This window comes from Xyrauchen texanus, chromosome 28 (assembly GCF_025860055.1).
Source record: "Xyrauchen texanus isolate HMW12.3.18 chromosome 28, RBS_HiC_50CHRs, whole genome shotgun sequence".
In the NCBI taxonomy this organism is placed as follows: domain Eukaryota; kingdom Metazoa; phylum Chordata; class Actinopteri; order Cypriniformes; family Catostomidae; genus Xyrauchen; species Xyrauchen texanus.
This window is the reverse complement of record NC_068303.1, coordinates 36,766,477-36,782,946: the sequence shown is the minus strand read 5'-3', so window position 1 is coordinate 36,782,946 and position 16,470 is coordinate 36,766,477.

Sequence of the window (16,470 nt, the reverse complement as noted above, 5' to 3'; positions counted from 1 at the left end):
ATTTCTGCAGCATAAAGATATGGAAGAAATATAAAGGATGTTAGGCTGGTTAGCATCACCAGTTAGTCCTTGCTGGTACAGTAAATGCATAACTACACCACTGTTGAGGCAAAAATAGCAGTATACATACATACATACATGTATATACAGGGATGCAGTTAGGAATTATTGGGTCCGATACAAAATCTTTTCAGTGAGCCCCCCTCCAGTCCGTTGTCCAATGTGTGCTTCCCAGAAGGCTTTCGTGGTTGCACGCGGTCTCCATGCTTAAATCCATGTCTCCGCAGGGATTGATATTTACGGGAGACTGTAACTGCGTGCATTGGTTTGGACATTTTATTTGAACAAGAATAAAGTTCAGCAGGACACTGACCTAATGATTTAAGTCACCTTTAGAATATCTGAAGGTAAACATGGCCAGTAAGAACAGCAGTAGGAGCAAGGGAGAAATGTTTTCAATAATTTGTCCATGGAAGTCCAGATTTCACCCCAAGATTTTATAATTGCCTTCATTAAAGTTTACCATTGTTCTATAATTTTTTTTTTTTACAGTGACATTTATAATAAGGCCATAAGCACAGGTCAGACCATGAACGGCTCCACAATACTGAGGTTAGGCTAATGTACATGTGGTGGTGTAGTGGTCTAAGCACATAACTGATAATCTGGTAATCAGAAGGATGCTGGTTCGAGCCCCACAGCCACCACCATTGTGTCCTTGAGCAAGGCACTTAACTCCAGGCTGCTCCAGGGGGATTGTCCCTGTAATAAGGGCTCTGTAAGTCGCTTTGGATAAAAGCGTCTGCCAAATGCATAAAAATGTAAAAAAAAAAATAAAATGTACAGAGTCCTACTAAAAAATAAACTATAGGCTTGTATTTAACATGAAAAAGTAATGGCCTAAACATGTTTAGAAACCTTTAACTACAACTTCACAGTTAATAATTACATGAGTACAAAAGGTGATAGTGGGTCGATTAAACTCAGTCACCATTCAATTCCTTTGCATCTTTTTCCACAAATGAAAAAAAAAAAAGATGAATGTATTTTTCAATTCATGGAAGAAAGTCCTACTGGTTTGGATCAATATAAAACGTAAATTACAGAATTATTAATAATAAAAATTACATCTTGCAGACTAGCCCTAATCATTTTAATATGAATCTAAATACCAGTTAGTGTTACTGCAGTTAAAACATCTTAGTTTGGGTGTTGGTGTTTATTTTATAAACCTGGTAATCAATGTTGATGCATTTCACAGTTCTTTCCTTACTTTATTTATGCTGTTTATGTCAAGGCTGTCTAGCAATTTGAGAAGTTCAAAGCCATCCAAATAGAGCTTTAAACTAGAACATTCTCTTTATAATTCAAATAGATCTCATAAGCGGCGATATCACGTAAAGCCCGACTGAAACGCGCAAGTTTCACTCTGCGCTGTCCCAGAGCTCTGGCTGTATCTCTGGAGCAGGCTGAACACTACATTGATACAATTAAACTTGCTTCGGCATTGGCTACCCGCCAAAGTGGCAAGTAAGAGCAACTGAGATTCTATCTGCATTTGGCAGGTGGGCGGGTGTTAATGTCAAGTCCTGCGTCTCCCACTGTACGCGTTTAGATGCATGCTACAATATGGAATAGCCTTTCAGAACTTCCTACTTGGAAAATTGCAATATACCACTTGAAGTCTGACTGCAGATGCAGGTGCATGACATCACACAAACAGGTCGACACCCAGAGAGATGTACAAAGTTGATGATAAACATCAGTGCCCTCATGTCATCTTCTGAAGATTGGGCAGTGAAATGCCTTTATGCTCAGAGATTGGAGCTATCAAGAACTTAGCGCCATGAGCAAAGATAGCAGCATCCAGGTCACATTATTCTGGGGTTGCAAGTGCCAGCTAAGAAATTGCCATTGTGATAAATAGGAATTCTAACAAATAGCTTGAGTAAGGCATGTTACGTGAACTTGACCTAAGAACTTGCAAGAGAAGAGGTCTTCTTTAAACACTCATTAAAACCAGTGATTTATTGATCTTTAATGGCCTCTGTCCCCTTTCATTAGCTGTCATGTTACTGCATGTCCCAAGGGTTCCAGTATGCCGTTTCACACCACAGTAGAATAAAGAAGCACAAAAAAAAAACCATTAGCAAGTATTCAGTGGAGTGACCATATCACCTAACTGAGAGTGCAAACATCTTAGTCATCTCTATAGTGAGAGGTGATAGCATGTCTTTTCCAATGGCCCCACGGTTGGAGATGTGACATGTTATCTGCAGAGGTGACAAAGAAACACACAAGTCAGACAGAGGCACTGATGTAACTGACGAGCTCAGATAACCAGCAGAGATGGAGATCTTTGGAATAACGGTATTAATCATATATCCTATGTTCACTTAGCATTTAACACTGTGTTCACCAGTTTATAGGTTCATATAATTTTTGAATATGAAGGTAAACGGATTTGACTTGCTTTCCAAGATGGTTTCTTGCTAATATCGTGGCAGTTCGGAGGTGAAATGTCCACTGTGGCACTAAAAGCGAGGTACATTTTCTTCCGAATAGATGGGAGGTTTTCAACATAAATGCACTATTGTGTATTTAAATAAACAAAATATACCTCAATACGAACCATCAATCCATCTTCTGATGCTTATCCAGGTCCGTGGTGGCAGCAGACTTTGCAAAACATTCCATATGTCCTTTCCCTCGCCGCATCCTCCAGCTCATCATGGAGGATACCAAGGCGTTCTCAGGCCAGGTTCTAAGCTTCACACCATATGCTCTGCCACGTTTAGTAGCTTTTCCTTATTTGTATTTTTTTAAGAGTTGGGGTGCCAGATAGGGACCACTTGTCAAATGTTTGACTTTTTGTTTGGGAAGGTCAAGTCAGTGGTTAATCCATAAAGAAGGTAAAACGTATAAGGATAAATGTAGAAAACCTCAATAAAATGTTCTCACAAACCCCTAAAATTTCACAATAAACAAAATAAAACTTCCAAACACATATTTGCAGTCTTTTCATGAATTTTCATAACGAAAATTCAGAACATTTCAATAAGCATCACGAAAGTCCAACATATTCAATAACCACCACATAATTCCAAAGCAGGTCGTTTCATGATTTAAAAAAATGATTAAAAAAAGTGTTGATGCACTGTTCAAGAACAGTTCATTAAAGTAGAGAAGAAAATAAAAAAAGTCAAGATGTTTTTACCTCACTATACCAGCTGTTTTCTTCAAGTCTGGACTCTTTTGCTGGGCAACAGATGAGTTAGCAGCTTGACACACAGTGCTGGTCCATAAAACCAGAGGTACACTCCAAATACAACTTAATGCACAGTAAACCTCATTTCCACTAGAGTAGCTTCCGGGCAGACACAGGATATTGGTAAAGTTTCTGGATTAATTCGGCAATGGAGTACTTTTTTCTAAAAAAAACAACAGCACACTACTTTTAGAGCCAACAGGAGTTAGAATGAAGAGCTAACAATTGCTACCTGTCTCTCCAACTCTAACTGCCGCCATCTTGAATCCAACACTTCCTAGTTTAAAGGTGAATTAGGGGTGGAGCCAAGATCGACTCCATCTTTGTTCTCCTACAACTTTATGGAGATTCAATGGATGAATGAGTGGATGTATTAAAGGTTTTAGAGGATTGGCGTGACTCTGTCATGTAATTCTGTTTTATAGGAAGAGATGAGCTGACTGGTTTCAGTGTTTTTATTATTGTAGATGATATCGTCACAGCACTTAGGTTGAGCCCAGCCACACTGCGATGAAAGCTCATTTCGGCCGATTGTATCAATCTTATTCTTTCAGTCACTACCCAAAGCTCACGACCATAGGTGAGGGTTGAAGCATAAATTGAATGGCAAATTGAGAGAATTGAGGGCTAAGCTCCCCTTTCATCACCATGCTCTGGTACAACAACCGCATAACTGCAGCCACTGCACCAATTCACCTGTCAATCTCATACTCCAACCTCTTAACTGAAAACCTTAAACCTAAATCTAACCAATATTGTAATAAAAAGCAAATCTGAGATGAAACCATATGCTCTTCAGGACTTCTATACTCTGCACCGCATGTGCAACGCTCGATGAGTTGAGCTACTGTGCAACTTGATCACTCACGAACTAGCTTGTAAAATCAGTGCTTTCAGTTGATTAAATATTTCATCTTGATTAATCACATTATTTTTCTGAGTTAATCACAATTAATAGCAAATTTTGAAAAAGCTGAATTTGGACTCTGTATATACTTCTTTTCCTGTCAAGATGCATTCTTTCTTAGGAAAGAAAACCAAACAAAATGAGACAATTTTTTAAGTTAAGTTTTTCAAATTGTGAAGCTGCATTCACATGATTTTCATGATGGAGTCAACGCACCACTCAACTTCAGAGTCAAGTGCTGCTTTGAAGTTTAATCTCCACATTAAAAGTGCTGCAGAGAAAGGCCGAGTTCGGAGTGGCATACTAACCATATTACACTTACTGTCATATCTAATCTGATGTCTTGTTCTTTGCACTGGCACTGGCCAAGTATTTGATACTTCATCTGAATTGTCAGTAATCATTAGCAAGTCAAAATTGTAATTGTTTGAAGTTTGAGCGGCACATAGGAAGACATTCCACGGGAGAACTCCAACAAGCTTGCCTGCCGTCGTGGTCCCTTATCAGTGCCATGTATCATGCGGTTGGCTTTTAGGTGATAACTTGCCTTGCTTCTGTGATTATTATATTCCACCTTTCAAAGGACTCAAAGTACTTTAATTAGTACACAGCTGAATAAAATATCTGAATCTAATGTTAAAATTGTAAATGCATTAATCACAATCATTTTTAAATCTCAGAATCTTTTAAATGTAAAAATTAATAAATGTGTTAATCGTGTTAATTAAAAAAAATAAAATCTTGCTTTTCATGATTGCTGTAGCAAAGTGGATAGCCAAAGCCTGCTGGCCGATTAATATTGTGAAGGATGAGAGGATAATTTAATGTGCATTGCGACTTATACGCAACCTACCGGGACTAGTTATTTCAATTAGTCAACCTCCCACTTAAACATTTATTAATTAATTGCATGCATTAATGGGTCAATTTTGACAGCTCTAGGTAAAATGTATCGCCTTACTAGTAATGCGCTATAGTAAAAGTGTTTTTGTTGTCATAAGATAAAATTTTGTAAGGAACAGGGCGAAAATTAGCCTAAATGTTTATAAACTGATTTTCTGCCATTTTACTTGTGATTTGTGAAAGGAAATGAAAAGCAATGCTGATTTAGCAGATCTGGTGTTCAATTCACCAGGAACCTGGGCATGTAAAAATCATCTTGCAAAAATGTTGGTACAGTATGAAATCAGGTTGGTAATAATTAACAGAATTGGAAGACCATTATATGTGTTAGCAACACAGCTGAGATGCTATATAATCAGTCATAACTGTTCTTTAACTTTAAAATATTTGCATTGTACTATAGTGGTTAATCAGTTACGTCATTGTAAGGGCGGTTCAGTTCATTTATGGGTTCATGTAACTGAGCCATTAAAAAAAAAACATGTTTTCGAGTACATTTGTGTTTTCTAGTCTTATTAGATGTATAGTTAGTCTAAATGTATTTAGGTTCAACTTTCAATTTAATTTAAGATGTATTTAGTTGTATTTCGTATAAAAAGATGTTGTATTATCATCTTGTTTAAATAGCTTCAATGTATTTAGATTTTTTTTTTTTTAGCAACTTGTAGTGTAACTAAATGCTTTGTGAAAATGGTATTTTGACAGTAGATTAACTTCTTGAAGCCACAGTTTCAAACTAGCTTCCTGAATACTGTACTGTTCTTGTTTAGCATGCAAGTTTTCAAATCCTGTTTTATTTATTTATTTTTAACCTGTCGATACACACCCCCTTTTTGAGCACAAACCATAAAAAATGACATATCTGAACTTAAATGGTTGTATTTACTGGACCCTTTGGAGTATGGACACAATTGTAGTATCTTTTGAAAGAAGACAGTTTGGGCTTTATTTCCCAAGTTTCAGAATTAATAAATGTTGTTGTTTTTTAAAGTTAGAGAACCTGAAGTTTGTAGTAATGGAAATATTTTGTTCTGAAAAAAAAAAAAAAAACAATAATAAAAGTGCCAAGACAACCCAGAAATACAATGTTCTCAAAACCACAAAGAAGTTATGTTTCAAATTTGAAGATGATCTAACAAAAATTAGGTTCCTGCAAGCTTTTTGATCTGTAAAATCGCTGGAAGCCCACAGAGTAAAATTAAGGACGACACAAAATCTGACTGCACTATTATGAATAAAACTATGCTGCATTTTTTTAAATAGACTTTGGAGACAAACTAGTTTTGTTTATGAGACTCTAATATATAAGATAATATACAGTTTACAACATGAATGCTGCTCAGATTGCATAGTTTGTTGAAGAATGACGACGGATGGTCATTCTTTCAGGCGAGATCTCATGTAAACAATGGAGAATATATCAATATTTATCACTTTTATGGACAGAAAGTGCTATTGGATGTTTTTCAATGAACGCTTGTCATGGACAATTGACCCAAGTATGTTGAACTGGATTCATCTGGCGATCACGTTTTCATAACAAAGGTATGAAGTCCCGTTTTGATATTGCTTGTTTTTATTTGTACTCCTGGCATAAATAACTAAATTGCTGTTTCTGAAGCATTGCTATCATGAAACAGAGATCAGATATCAATGTTGAACCCTTAGACCTTTGAAAAGATGTATCATTTGTTAACATTAATTACATTTACAGACGGTAAATTATATATTAAATGTAAGCAGAGTGACGTCACTACCGCGTGTGGGGGATTGCATATCAACAGGTTAATTAAATAATAAAATCATCTGAAATTGACAGCCAATGATCACAATTCAATGACATTGTATGGAAAAGAGTACCTTTGACATTTTGACAATAACTCCTTTTATGTTCTATAGGAAAACACTAAAGACAAATGCTAAGTTAAGCATCAAATCATATTTTGTTTTTAAGTTGCATTCTAAAATATAGCCCCCTCAGTTTGTATGGGCATGGTGCCTCTGACCATTAGGTCCATTGACCATTAGGTCAGAGCTGGCAAGTGTAGCTGTGCCTTCTAGTTGGTATCTCAAACATCTGCTCTTTTATTAGGCTAAATGATCTTAATGTATTCCCACGACTGTGGTTATTAATCAGAAAATCGTGTGACGTAAGCTATTAGCAGTGAAAAATATAACTAAGACAATAATTACATGACACATACTGCATTCAGCATGGTCAGTTATGGTTACTTAAACTCTCATACAATAAATTAAGGATGGTTTGGTGGGCGAGTGGCCGTTCCTACGAAAGGCACAGACCTGTTCATCAGACCTGTTCATCTTCTAAGGTAATGTAAAAAAGCATTTCTTCATGACATTTTAGAAAGTATGATGTACTCCCGTTTGATATGTCACTTAAACACCATATTAGTCAAGTAATTTTTATTTGTATATCGCTTTTCACAACACACTTCGTTTCAAATCAGCTTTATAGAAAATAAAGCTGTAAAAGAAAATGAAGCTGTCATGTCTGTAATGTTTTAAAGACATCATTGTGCGGTTTGATGAAAAATGTGGTTGTAGATTGTGCCTTAAAAAATATTATTAGTCTTTAGGCCCTAGTGAGCAAGCCAATGATGACTGTGGCAAGGATCACAAAACTCCATAAAATGTTAGTTAATCAAGGACGTAGATTTGGCTTGAACAATGTGTATGAACTGTAAGATTACTAACTAAAGGTCTTTGAAGTCCATCCTGAAATAACTGCGCAAGTGCACACAGATGCATTGTCCTTGTTAGTTGGCAGCTTGAAACTTTTGAAATTTTTATAGTAACTCCTTTTGTGTTCTATGGGGGAAAAGTCATATGAGTTGATTTAGATGAGGGTGGGTATAGATGACAACAGAATTTTTCGCTTTAAAGCTGCACTATGTAACTTTGTGCTCTCTAGCGACATCTGTGGTTGAAACTTAAAATGGAAAGAACTTTGCAGAAGAACACTAAACGTGATTCGTGTTTCAGCACTGCTCTTCTGATGGATGAATCTCATGATTTGAGGTTACCTGGACATCGCCTGTGTGCGATCATGACTGGAGATATTCAGAGTCGGAGTCATTAGGTGCTATTTTCATGTTGATATAATGTTAGACAATTAAACATTTAAAACTGAAAATTACTTGCCTTGATGAAGATAAACAACACTCTTAATTACATATGTTGAATGAATGAATTTTACACTTATAGCGCTGTTCTGACACTACACTCAAAGCGCTTTTACGTAGAGAACAGGAGACTCAATCACCTCAATCATTACCAGTATATTCTAATACAATTTTTCAAGTGCTTCATCTACTATTAATGTTTGTATTGTACTACACTTATCAGTTTAAGAGGTGAATATGGCTGATACAAGTTCATTGGAAAACTTTATTGTTTTTATATTATATTGTACAGCCTCCGTAATACTACTATAGTATGTCTATGAATGCACACAATAACAAAGTAAACTAGAAACATAAAACAAGGATTCAATAATGATGATGATAAAAATATATTTTGTTAAACATGAAAATAATATGGTTTAAAATGCATATAACAATGAATTTCTGAAGTCATAAATATTAGTAAACAGGTGACAGTAACTCCCCAGATACATTGCGATCGGTTAACACACAAGTAATGTTCGATTCATGACAAGCAGTATAAGCCTATTACACAACATATTAAAGCAGGTAAACAACTTCGCCAAACGGATAACAGATAAACATCCATCCAGACCCACTATGGGTACTAAAATTACTCTGTACTGGAATAGGTGCTACACATGATGGGCCTTTGTAGATTAATCCCCCTGTGTGTATTTTCCCCCCACAGGCGTACCCGCACCTCCCTTTGGCAGTTCCCCCTCCCCCTCCGGTCACTGTGTTTGTAGCAACTCCTCCCTCACAGCAGGTAGAATCTACCACCGCGCCATTTCCACATGTGGCCTGAAAACCCATGTAACGTATTTTGCCACAATTTACCTCCCCCAGCCTGGGCAAGTGGGGGTCTCCGCGGGGTCTTTTCCCCCTGAAAGAATATAAGTTGAAAAAGAACGCCTTCCTGGGGAAGGGTACATGCAGTCTGACGCAGCCTGATGCTTTGGCACGTAACTACCTGCCCACACCTGCGTCAGCAGCGCACGTACACGGTTCACTGCATGGTGATTGAATAGTGTCGCTTCATTTGACACAATGTCGAGTGAGCGACAGACGGGGAACTTCTAGGTTACTGTTGTAACCTCCGTTCCCTGATGGAGGGAACGAGACGTTGTGTCCCCCTGGCCACGACGCTGAACCAAGCCACTGTAATGGCCGAACCTTATTCTCGGCTCCTCAGTGCAAAACCTGAATGAGCAGATGAACGATTCCCTCTATTTATACCCATATGTCCGGGGGAGGGACATGCAAATTCTGTCTGCCAAATGAACCGAGGCCTTCAATAAAGTCCCCTAGTGCCGCTTCATTCGACACAATGTATCGTTCCCTCAATTAGGGTACAGAGGTTACAGCAGTAACCTAGACGATCTCGATACACCACCAAAAATCATAGGCCAGTAGTCTCCATCCTCCAACTGGCATCGCCAGCAGGTGGGTGTGTCTTTAAGACCAAGCAAGCGGGGAGTCCAATAAAATGTATGCAAAATGTTTTATTGCATAGCATCTCTAGATGCAGACTTAACATTTTTAAGAATCCTAGTCCACACCCCCTTCTCCAATATCAAGTTGAGTTTATGCACAGTTCTTGAAAATTCAATGGTGGAACAGCAATTAAAAATAAACCAAGCTGATGTGTTGGTATCTTAAACTAGCTTAACCAGTTTCATCATAAAGACATTTTTGTCATCCAGCTTCACCAGCTAGGTTTTGCTGGAGAAAAACATGGATATACTGGTCCACCAGCTAGACCAGCACCAAGCCAGCACTAACCAGCATAAGCTACCTAGACCAGCATGGGAATTGCATGGTGGGTAAGCTGGTATATTTAACAAGGTAAAAAAATGTGATCACTTGAACACAAAAGTCATCTATCATTGATTGTAAGACCAGCACTTACTTGAGATTCTTTTCAAGAATGACAATGCAAATAAAAGTTATTTCAACCAAAGATAGTTTCTTATTAAATTGGGCCTAACAAAAGAAATACAAATATTACTCATTGGGGCTAATTAAATAATACTTTTTTAAAAGTTCCTAAAATTATCATTAAAACAGCAAGACTCCACTGTTTTGTTATTTTTTTTATAGTATTACTTTGTGAATTTCCCACTCCTGCTGGAATCTCTACACGTCTCCAAAGAACCTCTGCTGCACCACTTGCCAGGAAACTCTTTCTAGAAAGATCCCCACATAGCCAGTTATTATGCAAACTTTGGAAATAGCTGTGAGGCATCTTGGAGAGTGGGCAGGGAGGGACGCGTTCCCACACACCGCGCTAGCTCTCATGTAGCCCTGTAGGCAGAGATGTCCTAGCGTGGAATGGTTCAGGGTGGAGTCGGAATGAATCGTCCTCTGCAAATGTTCTCCAAACACAGCAGAATGTCACCTTTTGACTGAAGGGTGAAAAAAAGATACTCTTCATTTTCTTGTACGAGGCATCTGTCGAAGATCGAACATTAATCTTTGCTACATTGAAATCAATGGTACATGTACAGTGCCTATAGAAAATTAATACCACCCCTTTGGAATAGACATTTTTTTTTTTTTTCCCATATTTATTTAAAAATTTTCAATTCAATTAATGAAAAAAAAAAAAATGGTAACAGTTCCAAACATTAAAAACAATTTAATAGCACTTGGAGTTCAGTCCAAAAAGTAAAATTTGGTCTCATCTGACCATGGAAGATTCTGATGCCATGTGGCAAAAGGTTTTATGGTCAGATGAAAATTTAACTCTTTGGAATGAACTCCAAGCACTATATTTGGAGAAACCCAAACACAGCACACCACCCAGAACATACCATACCTAATGCAAAGCATGATGGTGGCAACATTATGTTGTGGGGGTGTTTCTCTTCAGCAGGGACTGGGCAATTGGTCAGGATTGAAGGGAAAATGGATGCTACCATGTAAATCCAAATTCTTCAGAAAAATCTTTGGCCCTCTGCTCAACAACTGAAAATGGGCAAGCACACTTTTGTGTGTGTGCGTGTGTGTGTGTGTGTGTGTGAACAGGTTGTGCTAAACCTACTACTTCACCCAGTAACATTTTGAGTTGTTACAGTATATATTAATATTATAACCCAACTTTGATTTATTGTTGTCCAGATTGTCATTATAATATTACAGTAATATTATTATTACTTTGAGGATTTGTTGATTGCAATAGTAATATAATTCTGTCTTATTTACTTAGCTTATATTCTAATGCTGCAGTGTACTGCTCATCATGTTTCAAAAAGCTGCTAAAAATTTGCTTGGTGCAGAATAATCTGGAATAATGTTAAAAATTGCAACAGCCACCTCTTTGCAGCCTGAACTTCAGAACGTTAAATCTCTGTGACACCTGCGCTAAAAACAGTCTAGACGCAACACAACGACTGAAACAGAACGCAGGCGTCTCGACATGCGTTTTTGAAACCTGAAGTTATTTTTAACTTGTTACAGTATCTAAAAATGTGCCGGTCCTGCGTGAGACACTGAAGAGACAGCGAGATGCGGTACAGCAGTCAAGGACGTTCGACCAGTGCGTGTTTTCATAGAAAAACAATGGAAAAACAGAGTAGGCGTATGCAAAAACATGTTCAGTGTTAACGGCCCCTCATCCGTTTGTGCGTATCTGTGTGAGTGAGTGCACGTGGACGAAACAAGTTCGGAAAGGCCTATATATTTTTTTCATAAATTTCAAACTCGAACCAAAGTCCTACTGACCCGAACCCGATGGTTTCGTGAACTGCTCTGAAACTGTAGACAACCGGGAATTTGCGTATGTACCCAAAACATCATATCACCCCTCAAGCAGTTTTTGCAGAGCTTTCCTACTTGTGCCGGTTGGCATGGTGGTTAAAACGGCTACTGATTATCTGAATGAATGCATGCAATCATCATTTGTAGTCTGCTTGTGATTTAACCACTGAATCAGGGCTGGACTGGTAATCTGGCACACAGGGCATTTTCCCGGTGGGCCAACGCACTTTGGGGCCGATCAGGGGCGGATTGGCCATCGGGAGAACCGAGCGGGCTGGTGGGTCAGCCGCCAGAAACGGCCCGAATGGGCTGCAATAAGCCAAAATGAGCCGCCGTGTTATGCAGAACGGACCACAAAACGGCGCCGCGATATGCAGAAAAGCTGCTGTCCCCGCATCAGTGTACTGTTGACTCGTGAACTGTTGTGACCGGATCATCATCATACGTTGCTAAAATAGTAAAACAGTCATAAACATATTTCCAATATGTTTTATTAGTTATACTTTCTGCTATTTAGCAAAATTTACCAGGACCATACATTTCACCCGTCAAACCAGTTCAAAAGAACGATTCGTTCACAAACTGGACATCACTAGTAACTTTGTTACTCTGACTAGCCACTTTGGTGGGTGGCCAGAGCTGAAGCAAATTTTATTGTATTCATCTCGTGTTCAGCGCTTTATAAGCAGTAAATATGCTTCTCATAACTTACATGTGCATCTGTGCGAGGTGAACGAAGAGTTCATTAATGTGAACGCCATGGTGCACAACATAGTGGTCCAGAGATAGTGCCAGAACTCTGGGACAGCTCAGAGTGAAACTTGTGAAATTCGGTTAGACTTCACTTTGCAGATTCGGATACTATTTAAATTCTACAGAGAACTTTCTAATATAAAGCTATATATGGAGGAAGTCTCTGAAACTGCTAGACAGCCCTGACATTAAAAAGCACTGACGAGGTAAAGAGACAACAGTGTGCCATCCATCAACTTCAATTGAAGGCTTTTTAAATATACATCATCACCCAAACTAAAATGTTTTTACTGAAGTAACACTAACTGGTAACTGGTATATTGTAGATCCACAATATACGGATTAGGACGAATCAATAAGATTTATTTTTTATTATTATAGCCTAATTATTCTCTCATCATTCACTCACCTATATTGATCCAACCCCATAGGACTTTCTTTCTTCTATGAATGGAAAAAAGATAAATGTATTTTTCCATTTATGAAAAAAAACAAAAGTCATATGAAACTAAATGGTGACTGAGTTTAATCTACCTAACATGTCCTTTTGGACTCCATGGAATGGAGTCATTTTTATGTGTCATTTTTGTGTCATTTTTAACCTGTTTACGCTATTCATGTTTTATAACAAATACTATAGTTTATTTTTTAGAAAGACTTTCTACATTAGCCTAGCCACCAGCCATCCATGGTCTTACGTGTGGTAATGGCCTTATCATTATCAATGCCACTGTTATTCAATGAAAGCACAATGGTAAACTTTCATAAGGGCAAGTACAATTAAGAATGGTTAAAGGGGTTAAAAGGGGTTAAAATCTGAACTTCCATGGACAAATTGACAGATTATTGACAAAGTTTTCCTCCTGTTCTAACTGGCCATGTTTGCCTTCAGATATTCTAAAGGCAACTTACATCATTAGACTTGTGTCCTGCAAAACTGCTAAATAAAATGTCCAAACAAATGCTTGCAGATACAGTTTCTGGTTACCTTTATCAGTTTTTGTGGGTTGGGGGATTTTGGCTAGTGAAAATGCAAAGTAGCTAGTGACTTTTGAATATCACAAGCCACAGTGGCTGGTGAGCCAAAAGGTTATTGTCAAATTACTGGCATCTTAGAATGCACAACACGTCGAACCTTGAGGCGGATGGGCTACAACAGCAGAAAACCACGTTTGGCATTTTATTTGGACCATAGTGTTCCTAATAAAGTGCTCAGTGAGTGTTTATGATGATTATATTGACCTTAAATTGAAAACAACCATAGACTGAGTATGAAATGTCACACTACATACTGCTCTTACTATTTCTGCCATAGACTGATGTAACAGAATCAGTAAAAGTAGTATGGGAAGTATGCCATTGCAAACACAGCCATTTTCGCTGTAACACGCTGCAAAGCGGCAGCTCTCTGGCATGGTGAGCGGCGTTGAGCAGATTTTTTCGGGCCCATGGCAGCATAATGACTATTTCCTCTGTGGAATTTCGCCATGCAAAGGTAAATGTGACCGCACCTTAAGGTTGCATACAAGCTTGACTCACACATCCTGTTTCCTACACTTCATGTGCATTTCTTATGCACTTGACATCTAATATACAAACAGGAACTCTTGATTTTGCAGTCTTGTGTCATGGTTATATAAACAATATTGATTATAGCAACATGTTAAAAAACATATTGTGAATTAATTTATAATGCAAAGTTCATGATACATCAGTCTGGAATGATGACATTTTTACGACTTTTTAAGCTTTTAATATTGCTAAACGCTACTTTTCAGTATTTGGCATAAAATTCTATTGGCAATGTATAATTTTAGCCTAATTTGATCACCAAGGCCACACTCATATTGCGAGTGTTGTGAGGTCATAATTTTTCTGTGGCTGCAGATGTCATACACTGGCAGTGAATGGTGACCACTTCTTCAAGCTTCAAAAGGATGAAAAAGTATAATCCAGAAGACTAATAAATAATTCAATGTGAATCATGTCTTCTTCTGAAGGCATACAATAAGGTTTGGTGAGAAACAAACAGAATTCTAATTGATTATTTAGTGAAAATCTTGACCGTCCTTTGCACTCTTGTGCACGTACATGAGAGTGCACAAGAGCAGCAGTTATGCTACCACCAATCGCGAGATGGAGCGCTCAAGCAAAAAACTTCTTGGTTACTGTCGTAACCTCCGTTCCCTGATGGAGAGAATGAGACGTTGTGTCTATGTAGTGACACTAGGGGTCACTCTTGGGAGCCCCAAACACCTCTGATCTTTGAGAATTGGGCAATGGGAATTTGCATGCCACTCTCCCGTACATCCGGGTATAAAAGGAGCTGGCTCGCAACTACTCATTCAGGTTTTGTTCCAGCTCCAGGTTTCCGGCGGACGTCTTCCTCCCTGGGTCGTCCATCTCCATCCTAGGTCATCTCTTAGGAGTCTTCCTCGGGGTCTTAGCGCCTGGCCGTGAGGCGGGGGGCATCAGCTTCCTGCGGGGAGCTCTACGCCAGGGCCGAGGACTTGGCTCGGGCTGCGGCGAAGCTGCCTGGGCTTTTGCTGCCGCAGAGGGAGACCCTCGGCGAGCAGATATGGTACGGGATCTTGAGCCACGATGGGGCAAGATGTGTTGTATTGTCTCTGTCTGTTTCTTCACCACTGAGAACTGCTGGGCAAAGTCCTTGATGGTGTCGCAGAATAGCCCACTCTGAGAAATGGCCGCATTCAGGAAACAAACCTTGTCGCCGTCCCTCATCTTGATGTGATTAACCAAAGGTGACGCTCCTGGACCACCAAGGTGGACATCGCCAGCCCGAGTGCCCACGGCGTGACCTTCGTCACTGGAGGGCGAGGTCGATCACCGAGTGCAGCTCCTGCATCACATCGGGATCGGGAAAACCCTCAGGCAGCTCTTTCAGTGCCTTGGCCAGGTGTACTTGCAGGAGGGCCATGCAACCGTGTGCTGTGGCCCGAACCCAGGGACCAATCATCAAGCCGCAAGCTTCAGGGGTGGGTGGAGGGTTCCACTCCAGCCCAACACTCACGGCAGCATGGGCAAGCATGGCGGTCAGCTCCACGTCAGCCTCAGACTGGGCTGGCACACCCAAAGGTGGCAGCCCAGCAGAGTCCTCTACGTCCGACATACAATATGCTATCCATCAGTGCGCGCTCTTTTAAAGTAAATATACGTTTTTAATTGCAAGAATATTTATTTTCAGCTATTGAAGCGCCCAGGGGCATACTCTGCATCAATCGTGCAGAGGGAGAGAAAGCTTCTTAAATGCACCATATATCCAACAGCATATGCTTCTTAGTGAAGTGAATGGACCCGCGGTGGAATTCAGCTCTCTGCGAATCAACCACTCTGCTCCAAAGAAAATATCCGAATGAGTGGTTGCGAGCCAGCTACTTTTATACCCGTATGTCCGGGGGAGTGGCATGCGAATTCCACTCGCCAATTCACATTGGCTTTTATTCATAGATCAGAGGTGTTTGGGGCTACCAAGAGTGACCCCTAGTATTACTACATCGACACAACATCAAGTGAGAGACAGATAGGGAACTTGCTTTGAGGGTACTCTGAGACAACCACAGAGCTATTAACAACAGAAAAATAGGGCTGGGGGAATTAACGCGTTAATCTTTGCGATTAATTTGAAATGATTAACGCATTAAAAAAAATCACGCAAATGACGTAGCACTTTTTTTGCCTCAATCACAAACACT